The following is a 14798-nucleotide window of genomic DNA, read 5'->3' as shown; positions in this document are numbered from 1 at the left end:
TCAGCAAGAGGCCCAGCAATCACTTCTCTAGCTTCCCACAGAGGTCTCGGGTACACCTGATCAGGTCCTGGGGATTTATCCACCTTTACCTGTGTCAAGACATCCAGCACTTCCTCCTCTGTAATCTGGATATTTTGCAAGATGTCACCATCTATTTCCCTACAGTCTATATCTTCCATATCCTTTTCCACAGTAAATACTGATGCAAAATATTCATTTAGTATTTCTCCCATTTTCTGCGGCTCCACACAAAGGCCGCCTTGCTGATCTTTGAGGGGTCCTATTCTCTCCCTAGTTACCCTTCTGTCCTTAATGTATTTGTAAAAACCCTTTGGATTCTCCTTAACTCTATTTGCCAAAGCTCTCTCATGTCCCCTTTTTGCCCTCCTGATTTCCCTCTTAAGTATACTCCTACTTTCTTTAGACTCTTCTAAGGATTCACTCGATTTATCCTGGCTATACCTGACATAGGCTTCCTTCTTTTTCTTAACCAAACTCTCAATTTCTTTAGCCATCCAGCATTCCCTATACCTACCAGCCTTCCCTTTCACCCTGACAGGAATATACTTTCACTGGATTCTCATTATCTCATTTCTGAAGGCTTCCCATTTTCCAGCCGTCCCTTTACCTGCGAACATCTGCCCCCCACCCCCACACCCCACCCCCCCAATCAGCTTTCGAAAGTTCTTGCCTAATATCATCAAAATTGGCCTTTCTCCAATTTAGAACTTCAAATTTTAGATCTGGTCTATCCTTTTCCATCATTAATTTAAATCTAATAGAATTATGGTCGCTGACCACAAAATGCTCCCCCCCCCCGACACCTCCCTCACTTGCCCTGCCTTATTTCCCAAGAGTAGGTCAAGGTTTGCACCTTCTCTAGTAGCTACATCCACATACTGAATCAGAAAATTGTCTTGTACACACTTAACAAATTCCTCTCCATCTAAACCCTTAACACTTTGGCATGATCAGGTCTTCGGGATTTATCCACTTTTATGCGTTTTACGATGTTCAGCACCACCTCCTCTGTAATATGGACATATTTCAAGATGTCACCATCTATTTCTCCACATTCTATATCTTCCATGTCCTTTTCCACAGTTAACATTGATGCAAAATACTCATTTAGTATCTCCCCCATTTCCTGCGGCTCCACACAAAGGTCACCTTGCTGATCTTTGAGGGGCCCTATTCTCTCCCTTGTTACCCTTTTGTCCTTAATGTATTTGTAAGAACTTTTTGGATTCTCCTTAACTCTATTTGCCAAAGCTATCTCATGTCCCCTTTTTGCCCTCCTGATTTCTCTCTTAAGTATACTCCTACTTCCTTTATACTCTTCTAAAAATTCACTTGATCTATCCTGTCCATACCTGACATATGCTTCCTTCTTTATCTTAACCAAAACCCTCAATTTCTTTAGTCATCCAGCATTCCCTATAGCTACCAGCATTTCCTTTCACCCTGACAGGAACATACTGTCTCTGGTTTCTTGTTATCTCATTTCTGAAGGCTTCCCACTTTCCAGCTGTCTCTTTACCTGCGAACATCTGCCCCCAATCAGCTTTTGAAAGTTTTTGCCTAATACCGTCAAAATTGGCCTTTCTCCAATTTAGAAATTCAACTTTTAGATCTGGTCTATCTTTCTCCATCACTATTTTAAAACAAATAGAATTATGGTAGCTGGCCCCAAAGTGCTCCCCCACTGACACCTCCGTCCCCTGCCCTGCCTTATTTCCCAAGAGTAGGTCAAGTTTTGCACCTTCTCTGGTAGATACAACCACATTCTGAATCAGAAAATTTTCTTGGGCACACTTAACAAATTCCTCTCCATCTAAACCCTTAACACTATGGCAGTCCCAGTCGATGTTTGGAAAGTTAAAATCCCCTACCGTAGCAACCCTATTATTCATACAGATAACTGAGATCTCCTCACAAATTCGTGTATCATTCAATCCCAATAAGGTGATCATCCCTTTCTTATTTCTCAGTTCTACCCAAATAACTTTCCTGGATGTATTTCCAGGAATATCCTCCGTAAGTACAGCCATAATGTTATCCCTTATCAAAAATGCCACTCCCCTCTCATCTTCCTCCCCTTTCTGTAATTCTTATTCTGGAACACTAAGCTGCCAGTCCTGTCCATCCCCGAGCCATGTCTCTGTAATTGCAATGATATCCCAGTCCCATGTTTCTAATCATTCCCTGAGTTCATCTGCCTTCCCTGTTAGGCCTCTTGCATTGAAGTAATTACAGTTTAATTTATCAGTCCTGCCTTGGTTGCTGCTTTGTCCCTGCCTGCCTGACTGTTTGACTCACTCCTTTTCCCAACTGTATCAGTCTCAGATTGATCTCTACTCGATATCTCCCTGAATCCCCACCCCCCACCTTACTGGCTTAAATCCTCCTGAGCAGCTCAAGTAAACCTCCCTGCCAGTATATTAGTCCCCTTCCAATTCAGGTGCAACCCATCCTTCTTGTGCAGGGCACTTCTACCCCAGAAGAGATTCCAATGATCTAAAAATGTGAATCCTCCTCCCATTCATCCAGTTCCTAAGCCACACATTCATCTGCTCTGTCCTCCTACCCTCACTAACTCGCAGCACTGGGAATAACTCAGATATTACTCCCCTTGAGGACCTCCTTTTTAAATTACTGCCTGATGTCCGACATTCTACCTTGAGAATCTCATCCTTTTCCCTTCCTATGTTGTTAGTTCCAATATGTACAATGACCTCCTGCTGGGTCCTCTCCCCTTTGAGAATATTCTGCACCCTCTCTGAGATATCCTTCATCCTGGTACCAGGGATGCAACTCACCATTCTGATTCCTCACTGCTAGCTGCAGAAATGTCTGTCTGTGCCTCTGACTAGAGAGTACCCAATCACAATTGATTGTTTGGAACCAGATGCAATCCTCATTACATTAGAGCAGTCTCGGTACCAGAAATTAGCTGTTTGTGCTACGTTCCCCTGAAAGTCTATCACCCCCTACATTTTCCAAACCAGCATATTTGTTTGAGATGGGGATAGCCACAGGAGACTCTTGCACTATCTGTCTCCTGCTCCTACCTTTCCTGGCAGCAACCCATCTATATCAGTGTTTTTTTCCCTTCCTATAACTGCCGTCTATCACACTCCCTAGCTCCTGTAAATTCCTCTTTGCCTCTAACTGCTGCTCAAATCGATCTGGGCAATCTGATAGCAACTGAGCACACTTCCTGCAGACATAATCATCAGTAACATGGAAATTCTCCTTAATGGCTTACATCCAACAGGAAGCGCACATCACTCTACTAAAGGCCATCTTTGCTCCTTCACAATTTACAGACCCAGAAAATAGCACCATCTTACTGCTCCAGGCTACCTTAGTATCGACAGTTTATTTTTTTAAAATTTTAATCATGAGACAGATCTCACTAAAACATATAACCAAAAAGAGCCCACTCTACTCATTATTAAAACAAAACAGCAAGGTTACATTTAAAAACTGTGCACTTATCGGTTCCTGTGCTGTGGGATCTCCCTCACAGGTTCCTCCAAGGTCAGCTCTGAATTTCACTGTTTGTTAAATTTTCATAGACACACCCCAAGTCCAGAAATACTTGAACTCAAACAGCAAATGCAGTAACTATGCAGATTCACCGCTGTGTCAGACGGCAGGGGAGGTAGGTAGGTAAATTTGTTTGTTTGTTTTTTTTTGCCATTCTCTCTCTCTCTCACTGACCATATGGTCCCTGCCTTTGCCTCTCTTCCTCTTTTTTAAAGAGCTGTTGTTTTGATCTGTTCTTCCCCATAGTTCCAAAATAATGCAACAGTTTATAAGACAGTAATTACTGCTCCTGGATTTTGAGGAAATCAGCTCCATCACCTAAAGTACCTCAAAAAAGGAGCAACTCTTACAGCCACAACTCTTTTTCATCCTCCATCTAGGATTACCCAGAACCGTTCTCCCTCATTATTGTTTATGCTTATCATATGGGCACCTCGATGGCTCAGTGGTTAGCACAGCAGCCTCACAGCACCAAGGACCCGGGTTCAATTCCAGCCTTGGGTGACTGTCTGTGTGGAGTTTGCACATTCTCCCCGTGTCTGTGTGGGTTTCCTCCCACAACCTGAGAAATGTGCAGGTCATGTGGATTGGTCATGCTAAAGTATCCATAGTGTTAGGTGCATTAGTCAGAGGGAGATGGGTCTGGGCGGGTCGCTCTTCAGAGGCCGATGTGGACTTATTGGGCCGAAGGGCCTGTTCCCAAACAGTTGGGAATCTAATCTATCAGAGGGATTATTGGTAACAACCTTCAAGGTTGGACTCCATCTGCCATTTCTCAGCCCAGCTCTTCATCCTGTCTATGTCGCGCTGCAGCCTGCAGTAGCCCTCGATACGGCACCTCCAATTTTTGTGTCATCTGCAAATTTACTAACCCACCCATCAATCTACTCTTCCAGGTCATTTATAAAAACTACAAAGAGCAAAGGCCCAAGAACAGAGCCCTGCAGGACCCCACTCCAGGCAGAATACTTTCCATCTACAACCACTATCTACCTTCTGTCAGCGAACCAATTCTGAATCCAGACAGCCAAATCTCCCTGTATCCCATACTTCCTGACTTTATGAATGAGCCTACCATGGGGAAGCCTATCAAATGCCTTGTTGAAGTCTATATACACCACATCCACTGCTCGACCTTCGTCGATTTGTCTTGTCACATCCTCAAAGAATTCACTAAGATTAGTGAGGGATGACCTGCTCCTCCCAAAGCCACACTGACTGCCTTTAATCACACTGTGCTTTTCCAAATGCTTTTATTGTCTGTACATGAAAAAGACAAGCTTCCTGGGATACACCAAGTAAGTAAACAACGAGAGTTGATGGGCTGAACCACTGAGAGGTAAGAACGGCTTTAAATCCTGGTGTCTGGCAGCTCTCTCCTTGCCATATGAATGGCTGCTATGCAGTGATAATATCATAAGTGTGTCTCTTCCAGATAGATCAACATTTCAGCCCTGTGACATAATACAACAGGGCATGTCTTTGCATGCCTGGCACCTGTATGATGTGATCTTCCAATCAGGTGCACCTTAGCAGGGGGCTGGGGAGTAATAGAAGCCTCTCTGTCCCCTCCTGACCCATTCCCATTCCCTGCCCATGCAGGGTCCCCCCCCCAATGCAGCCTCTGTGTGTTGGGTGATCACAGACTCAGTGAATTGCTGCTCCACAATGTGTCCAGTGAAGTAGCTGTTGGTAAGCAGGATAACACACTGTGTTGTTTAATCTTGTTCCTGCCATCATATCATTGGTTTCTAACATTGCAGCCTGACCAAACATTAAACCACTTGTATGAAAAGTGCTGAGAAGCAGACACAGAACATCCTGGACTCTAACACCTTTACTTCCTGACTTAACAGGAAATTTGATATTTTTGGAAAGTGGTGTTTAATATTCCTGCTCAGGACATCTGGAGACCCATGAAAAGTATTACAAAAGAGAGAATATATCTGGATAGAGGTAAGAAAAACAAGTTATAGAGTCATAGAGTCATAGAGATGGATAGCATGGAAACAGACCCTTCAATCCAACCCGTCCATGCTGACCAGATATCCCAACCTAATCTAGTCCCACCTACCAGCACCCGGCCCATATCCCTCCAAACCCTTCCTATTTATATACCCATCCAAATGCCTCTTAAATGTTACATTTGTACCAGCCTCCACCACTTTCTCTGGCAGCTCATTCCATACACGTACAACCCTCTCCATGAAAAAGTTGCCTCTTAGCTCTCTTTTATATCTTTCCACTCTCACCCTAAACCTATGCCCTCTAGTTCTGGACTCCCACACCCCAGGGAAAAGACTTTGCCCATTTACCCTATCCATGCCCCTCATAATCTTGTAAACCTCTATAAGGTCACCTCTCAGCCTCCGACGCTCCAGGGAAAACAGCTCCAGCCTGTTCAGCCTCTCCCTGTAGCTCTGATGCTCCAACCCTGGCAACATCCTTGTAAATCTTTTCTGAACCCTTTCAACTTTCACAACATCTTTCCAATAGGAAGGAGACCAGAATTGCGAGCAATATTCCAACAGTGGCCTAACCAATGTCCTGTACAGACACAACATGACCTCCCAACTCCTGTACTCAATACTCTGACCAATAAAGGAAAGCATACCAAATGCCTTCTTCACTATCCTATCTCACGGAATGCAGGGAGAACTAGCTATACAGGGGAACCTTGTCAAACGCCTTACTAAAGTCCATATAGATCACATCTACTGCTCTGCCCTCATCAATCATCTTTATTACTTCTTCAAAAAACTCAATCAAGTTTGTGAGACATGATTTCCCACGCACAAAGCCATGCTGACTATCCCGATCAGTCCTTGCCTTTCCAAATACATGTACACCCTGTCCCTCAGGATTCCCTCCAACAACTTTCCCACCACCAAGGTCAGGCTATTATAGAGTTATAGAGATGTACAGCACAAAAACAGACCCTTAGGTTCAACCTGTCCATGCAGACCAGATATCCTAATCTAATCTAATCTAATCCCATTTGTCAGCACCCGGCCCATACCCCTCTAAACTCTCCCTATTCATATACCCATCCAGATGCCTTTTAAATGCTGTAATTTTACCAGCCTCCATCACTTCCTCATTCCATACACGCACCACCCTCTGAATTAAAATGTTGCCCGTTAGGTCCCTTTTAGATTTAGCCTCATTTTATAATCTGAACATCAGAGTTAGAGATGATGGGGAGAGGCACATTTGGTGAAGCATTGATGATATAATGGGCTGAATAGCCTGTTCCTGTACCATAACAAAAGTTAAGTCTTTTACGATTTATTATCGTGAAAATCTAAACAACTCGCTCCTTTAACGCAGTTAAATATCCAAAAGTACTTCACAAGAGAAGGGTTATGAAATATAATTTGATACTTATCCTCAAAACAAAATATTAAAACAAGTGACCAAATGCTTGGTTAGAAAAATGGTTTTCAGAATCTTCTTCAGGGGGGTGGGGTGATGGAGTGGGAGAAGTTCCAAAGCCTTTGCAGCTGAAGGTCAAAAGTAAACGATAAAATTCAGGGAGTGCCAAATGTTTGAGGAACACAAAACATTGCAGCACACAGAGAGAATGCTGGAGAAACTCAGTAGGTCTGGCAGCATCTGTGCAGATAGAAACAGAGTTAATGCTTCAAGTCTGGTCTGACTTCTTCAGAACTTTTTATTACAAAAGGACTGATAGAGATTCCAGTGATAAAGAGGTTTACAGACAATATTACATATTACTTTAAACAATCCTAGCCGACTGCCCCATTTGTAGTTTATTCACATGGGAAGTTCTGTTACCCAGCTCAAATATTTTCAGGATAATGATTCAGAATTATTTCCTTGTCACGATTATTCTTGTACTGGGAGATCGCTGTCATACAACAGTCATATGTGTGAGTCACTCAGGTCCCTGTACCCAAAGCACACAAAGGCTCCATTGTGGAAAAACAAACCAAAAGACAAGTTGGAGAAAAACGTGTGGGGGAAGACAACAAAATTGAAAAATAAATTCCCTTTACTTCCAATAGCTGATGTAAAGTCTTTTGAAAGGGACATATTTGTAATGTGGTGTCTCGGAACACATCAGAGTTCATTTAGCCTTTTTATTGAACTGTCAATGATTGCTTTGTTAAAAGCTGCAGAATTAACTGTCAATGCACGAGAGAAGGATTATGACAACAGTAAGACAGACACTAACCTACACCATAATGATTCTTGACTCTATTGCATGTCAAATCTGTGTCATATTTGGAGGGAAAATTTGTCAAGCCTGTCAGCTAGTACAAACATTCATTAAGTCGTGATTGCAAATCTAAAGTCAACACAGTGTTTACATTTTGTAAGAAGTTTTGTTACACATTTTATGAGCTGGAGAACTAATGAGACCTGTATAAGATTGCTAACATAGCTGTAGTTAGAGTTTACAAACTGAATTATCATGCAGGCTGCAGAGTTAATGTTTGACATAAGACAGACAATTTCCTGAGTACAGTGAAAGTGCTATGAATATTCATTATGCTTAAGATGAAAGATAATATCCCTCATCTTCTTCTCAACTATAATTTCTCTGATTGATTCAAGTTGGCTGGATCTTTAGCAGAAATACTTTAACAGGAAAATTCTGCTGAGTTTGTTGATGATGGAGAGACGGTGCCCACGACTTCTGACTCGCTCTGACCTGTCTGCAGTGGCACTGGGCAGTGATTCCATCGGGCGGCCCAGGTATCCTTCAGTCTCTGAGACCCATCAGCAGGTAATGAACGACCAGCCACCTCAGGGCATAACATCTGAAACATTGGAATGTTGTATTCTACAGGAGATAGAGAGGGCAAGGTCAACACTGCCTCAGTCCTGACAGGGATAAAGGGGGTCGACAAACCCTTTTGTAAGGTCAGGTCCACACTTGGATAAGTAACTATGGACAGGTTCTAAAACATAACCATGTAGAAAGGAGAGGACCCCCTCCGGAACTGACTGGTAGTTCCATGTGATTAGACATCACTGTGACAAAGCACCTCATGCACATGCTCAATAGTTGTTCTTAGCGTTAAGGTACAGGGAACCCCTTGCTCCCTATTCAGGTTTGTTCCCCTTCTTTCAGGAAGGACATAAGTTAATTGTGGATTGTTCAGAGAAGGTTCGTAAGATGATTCTGGATTTGGAGAATTGGGGCTAGGCAGAGTAAATACTGAGAGAATGTTTACCCTCCTGGGTGAGTCCAGAAACAGAGGATGTTGTCTGTGAATAAAACAGCACCAATTTAAGACTGAGATGAAGAGGAATTTCTTCTCTCAGAGGATTGTGTGTCTTTAGAATACATTACCACAGAGAGCTGTAGGGCAGAGTCCTTGTGTATATTTAAGGCTGAGATAGATAGATTCTTGATCAGTGATCCAAGGGACTATGGGGAAAGATTCCTGATGATGAAACGTCGAATTTCCTATTCCTTGGATGCTGCCTGACCTGCTGTGCTTTAACCAGCAACACATTTTCAGCTGTGGGGAAAGGGTGGGGAAGTGGACATGACAGATATCAAATCAGCCATAATCTGATTGAATGACAGAGCAGGCTCAAGGGGCTGGATGGTCCATTTCTGTTTCTATTTCTTATGGCCTTATCCTCTGGTGATGAGGTGGTTGCAGGGGGAGGCAGTCACATGTAGAATCTGGGGAAAGCATCCCCAAGATGGTTCTCCCATTATTTTCCTCCACCATGATCCATCACCATTATCAAGGATAACCCCAAGGCATTTTATGCGTATGTGAGAAACATGAGAATGACGAGAACGAGGGTAGGTCCGATCAAGGACAGTAGTGGGAGATTGTGTATTGAGTCGGAAGAGATAGGAGAGGTCTTGAATGAGTAATTTTCTTCAGTATTTACGAACGAGAGGGACCGTATTGTTGAAGAGGAGAGTGTGAAACGGACTGGTAAGCTAGAAGAGATACTTGTTAGGAAGGAAGATGTGTTGGACATTTTGAACAACTTGAGGATAGACAAGTCCCCCGGGCCTGATGGGATATATCCTAGGATTATGTGGGAAGCAAGAGAGGAAATTGCAGTACCGTTGGCAATGATCTTTTCGTCTTCACTGTCTACGGGGGTGGTACCAGGGGACTGGAGAGTAGTGAATGTTGTGCCCCTGTTCAAAAAAGGGAATAGGGATAACCCCGGGAATTACAGGCCAGTTAGTCTTACTTCTGTGGTAGGCAAAATAATGGAAAGGGTACTGAGGGATAGGGTTTATGAGTATCTGGAAAGACACTGCTTGATTAGGGACAGCCAGCACGGATTTGTGAAGGGTAGGTCTTGCCTTACAAGTCTTATTGAATTCTTTGAGGAGGTGACCAAGCACGTGGATGAGGGTAGAGCAGTGGATGTAATGTACATGGATTTTAGTAAGGCATTTGATAAGGTTCCCCATGGTAGGCTTATGCGGAAAGTCAGGAGGCATGGGACAGAGGGAAACTTGGCCAATTGGATTGAAAACTGGCTAACCGGTCGAAGTCAGAGAGTGGTGGTAGATGGTAAATATTCAGCCTGGAGCCCAGTTACAAGTGGAGTTCCGCAGGGATCAGTTCTGGGTCCTCTGCTGTTTGTAATTTTTATTAATGACTTGGATGAGGGAGTCGAAGGGAGGGTCAGTAAATTTGCAGATGATACGAAGATTGGTGGAGTTGTGGACAGTGAGGAGGGCTGTTGTCGGCTGCAAAGGGACTTAGATATGATGCAGAGCTGGGCTGAGGAGTGGCAGATGGAGTTCAACCTTGCCAAGTGTGAGGTTGTCCATTTTAGAAGAACAAATAAGAATGCGGAATACAGGGTTAACGGTAGGGTTCTTAGTCAGGTGGAGGAACAGAGGGATCTTGGGGTCTATGTACATAGATCTTTGAAAGTTGCCACTCAGGTGGATAGAGCTTGTAAGAAGGCCTATGGTGTATTAGCGTTCATTAGCAGAGGGATTGAATTCAAGAGTCGTGAAGTGATGTTGCAGCTGTACAGGACTTTGGTTAGGCCACATTTGGAGTACTGTGTGCAGTTCTGGTCGCCTCACTTTAGGAAAGATGTGGAAGCTTTGGAGAGAGTGCAGAGAAGATTTACCAGGATGTTGCCTGGTATGGAGAATAGGTCGTACGAGGACAGGTTGAGAGTTCTCGGCCTTTTCTCGTTGGAACGGCGAAGGATGAGGGGTGACTTGATAGAGGTTTATAAGATGATCAGAGGAATAGATAGAGTAGACAGTCAGAAACTTTTTCCTCGGGTACAACAGAGTATTACAAGGGGACATAAATTTAAGGTGAAGGGTGGAAGGTATAGGGGAGATGCCAGGGGTGGGTTCTTTACCGAGAGAGTGGTGGGAGCATGGAATGCGCTGCCCGTGGGAGTGGTAGAGTCAGAATCATTGACAACCTTTAAGCGGCAATTGGATAGGTACGTGGATGGGCGCTTAGTCTAGGATAGATGTTCGGCACAACATCGTGGGCCGAAGGGCCTGTTCTGTGCTGTATTGTACTATGTTCTATCACTCCTCCCAACCACATGCTGTTCCTCTTCTACCTCTGAGCTGTATTGGCCCAAAGGCCCTGGATTTATCTGAGTGTAGCATCAATCCTCACTTCATCAATGGGGACAACTCAGAATCCCAGCACCTGATGGTGCTGATTCCTGGTGGGATTAAACAGTTGCTGGCTAATGCCACTGGGAGAGCTGCTCCCATGACAAACTGAGAATGAAGATTATGTTTGGGATTCACCTGGGAGTGAGGAGGGAAGTCCATCCCATTTTGCCCATGATACGTTTGGCAAAATTGGTAACAGACAACTCTTTTCAAGAAACTGGAGATAAGCAGTGGGTTCTGTCAGATACTCAAAGACCAAGCATCAGGATTATCGATGACACTGATTACAGAATTCGGGTGTCATTCCCTCAGCTCTATTTGGACTGTCGTCAGCACCAGGGATTTCCCAAAGCTATGTGTGGAATTCTGGATGGCAAACATGGAACCATTTGCCATTTGGATGACATCCTGGTATGGGTAAAAAAGGAGGAATATAACTGGATCAACAGGGACATGTTACAGACTTTCTGTAAAATGCAAAATAGAATTTGCACAGGATTCCTTGGGCACATTACCAAAGAACAAGGCCTCATGGTGGATTCAAAAAAGACCAAAGATGTTTGTTGACTTTCAGGCACTGAGGACAAATGATATATGGGGCTTTTCCCATTACAGTAGACAAGTGAGGAAGTTTTATCCCTAACTGAGCAGCTGTACTGAACCCAGAGGAGAAGCCAATGGTATAGGAGTCAGGAAGCAGCTGCAGTTTTTGCTAGGATTAAATAAAAGCCACTTTCTGCTCACATTTCAGTACATTACAGACCAGCCTTCTTTATTATTGCATCCTTAGCTGCTTTATATACACAACTAGGAACATTTCCCATTCAACTGCAAACTAATGGAACTCAAAAACCAAATTATTTTACACAAGAGCTTTGATGGAGACTAAACGGAAGTGGTTGTGGATTTGGAAGGTGCTGTCAAAGGATCTTTGGTGAATTTCTTTAGTTCATTTTCTAGATTATGCCCAATGCTGTTTCTGAGTGTCAGTGGTGCAGGGAGTGGTGGTAATCAGGCAGGAGCTGCTTTGTCATGGATGGTGTCGAGCTTCGTGAGTATTATTGGTGCTGATTCCCTTTGTAATTTCAAATTGAAAAGAAAACTTATATTTACAATTTTGGAAATCAGAAAAGAGACACTATAAATTAAGATCCCGTGTTGTCAGGTAATTCTTTTCTCTCTCTCCATTATTACAGGCAGACCAGAATTTGTGAGTCTGTTCAATTTTAAACTGTCTCTCGCCATGGGAACTGATGACAGATCAGTACTTGTAAATCCAGATCATTACTCATTTTCCAAAATGAGTTCCAAATTAAAATGTGATTATCTTTCCCTTATGGATCAAGTTTCATTTTATCTCAAGGAGAGGAACTCTCAATAAGGACCTGATCCAGCCCATTCTCAACCTCCTCTGGAAATGCCACAAAATGGTTAGTGTTCACCTTTGAACTTTGATATTGGTTATTGACAGAGTTTTCATCTTTGGAGGTGGTATCACAGCCAAGTCTGATTCTTTACTCTTCTGAGCCCCAGAAAAAGTCAATTTCAGTAAAGTTGGAGGCCATTGGCTAATTGTGAGGGGCAGGAGTGTGGGATGATTTCACTGTCCAACAGACGCTCTCTGACACTCCTGTCTGTAATCCATCTTGGGACAATGAGAACATTTTGACAGAAGTCAACTTCAGGAAAGTGAGATTTGAATTTCCAATGTATCCTGGTTGATGGGCCTCAATGGCTTCAGCCACAGCCTGGAGAAGCAGGGGATTTAGTTGCAGAATAGAGCACAGTTTCTACTGAGCCATTATCATTGCAAGTACCTAACCTGCTGATACCAAACTCTGTTTGTACATGGGACATGTCAACGTAGAAAAGTCAACTGACTGGCATTCACAAAGCTCCCTTCCTCACCTTAGGATATTCCAAACATAGTCTTTGCAATTGAGGAAATCTCACAGTCAAACTTGGGCAGCATGGTGGCTCAGTGGTTAGCCCTGCTGCCTCACAGTGCCAGGGACCCAGGTTCAATTCCTGCCTCAGGCAACTCTCTGTGTGGAGTTTATCCGTTCTCCCTGTGTCTGCATGGGTTTCCTCCGGGTGCTCCAGTTTCCTCCCACAGTCCAAAGATGTGCAGGTCAGGTGAGTTGGCCATGCTAAATTGCCTATAGCAATAGGTGCATTCATCAGAGAGAAATGGGTCTGAGTGGGTTACCCTTTGGAGGGTTGGTTTGGGCTGAAGGGCCTGTTTCCACAACGGAGGAATTCTAATCAATCAAACAATGCATGGCAAGATCCAATATGAAAACAACAGAATCAGCAAATGACCGGACAATCTGTTCTTTTGGATTGGACACAGGGGAGAGCTATCATTCTTCACTGAACATTGTCTGTGGGATGTTTAATATCCTCCTGAGGGCGTTGTCAGGTCCTCAATTTAGTGGATCATCTGAAATCCAGCACCTCTGACTGTGCAGCACCCTGTCAGTCAATTATCTGTCGATGTCTTTGAGCTCAAGTCTTTGAAAGTTGATCAAAAGCCTCCAATCTTCTGATTCAGGGGTTCTTCCAACTAAGTCACAACTTCCCAATTGGCTTTGTTGGATTGCACAGAAAACAGAATCGGATACGTTTCTCAGGTCTGGGGTGGATCCTGAGGATGGAGCTCCTTTGCGAGTAAAAAAAATCACTCAAACGGAACTGACGGCAATGCACTCAGGATGAGGGGGAGCCACAGGATATGAAAAGGGTAGATGGAAGGGCAAAACAATTATGGGTGGTGGGAAACAAAAAGAGGCAGAACTGAAATCGGGAAGGAGCAATGTGAAGAAAAGAACTCAGAATAAATAAAGCCAAAATGCACTGAGGATTATGTGACTGATACATTTTAAAATCCGATTAACCATTAGAAAATAAACTGAGGTCTGAAAGATAAGAATTAAAACCATTGAATGCTGAAGGAGAGCACAAACATCAGTGTCATTTTCAGGAAACTTACGATTCACAGAAAATCGGAACAGAACTCCAACTGATCTCCTCGCCCCGTTCAGCTTTCTGTCATCTACCAGAAGTTTCTTCCTGATATTTTAGTCTTGATGGAGTTGGGTTTGACTGGAGCAAGATTTGGATTAAAATATTCTCAACTATCATTTTCAGAAGAGAAAAAGGATTGGGGCTATTATTTATTAAAGATGAGACTGGGGAATATTTTGATTGGCTGTTCTAACTTTGGCACAAGATTTATGGGAAACCATAGGACAAATGGAATAGGTGCTGATTTTGAGAGCTCCTCACCTGAGGTTATAGTAAACAATCAGGAGAGTTATGATATCAATTCAACAACATCATCTCTGATGTTTCTTTTCACAGAATTTGAACAGATGTTCCACTCCTTTATCTGTGGCAAACAAGTTCAAATTTACCAAGCTTCTTGACGTGTCCCACAGCAACTGGGATTCATTATGTGACATTTTGTTTTGATTGTTATGCTAAAGAAAGGAATCCAGAATGATTTGTGATGCTTTTTGTTCCATTCTTTCTGACAAAAACTGGAAGCATCAGTCACAACTTTATCTCACAGCATTTGTCACAAACAACATCTCGTATTCCAGGACAGATAGCTGACACCTTTAGT

Source organism: Hemiscyllium ocellatum, chromosome 16 (assembly GCF_020745735.1).
Source record: "Hemiscyllium ocellatum isolate sHemOce1 chromosome 16, sHemOce1.pat.X.cur, whole genome shotgun sequence".
Classification (NCBI taxonomy): Eukaryota; Metazoa; Chordata; class Chondrichthyes; order Orectolobiformes; family Hemiscylliidae; genus Hemiscyllium; species Hemiscyllium ocellatum.
This window is presented reverse-complemented; position numbering follows the sequence as displayed.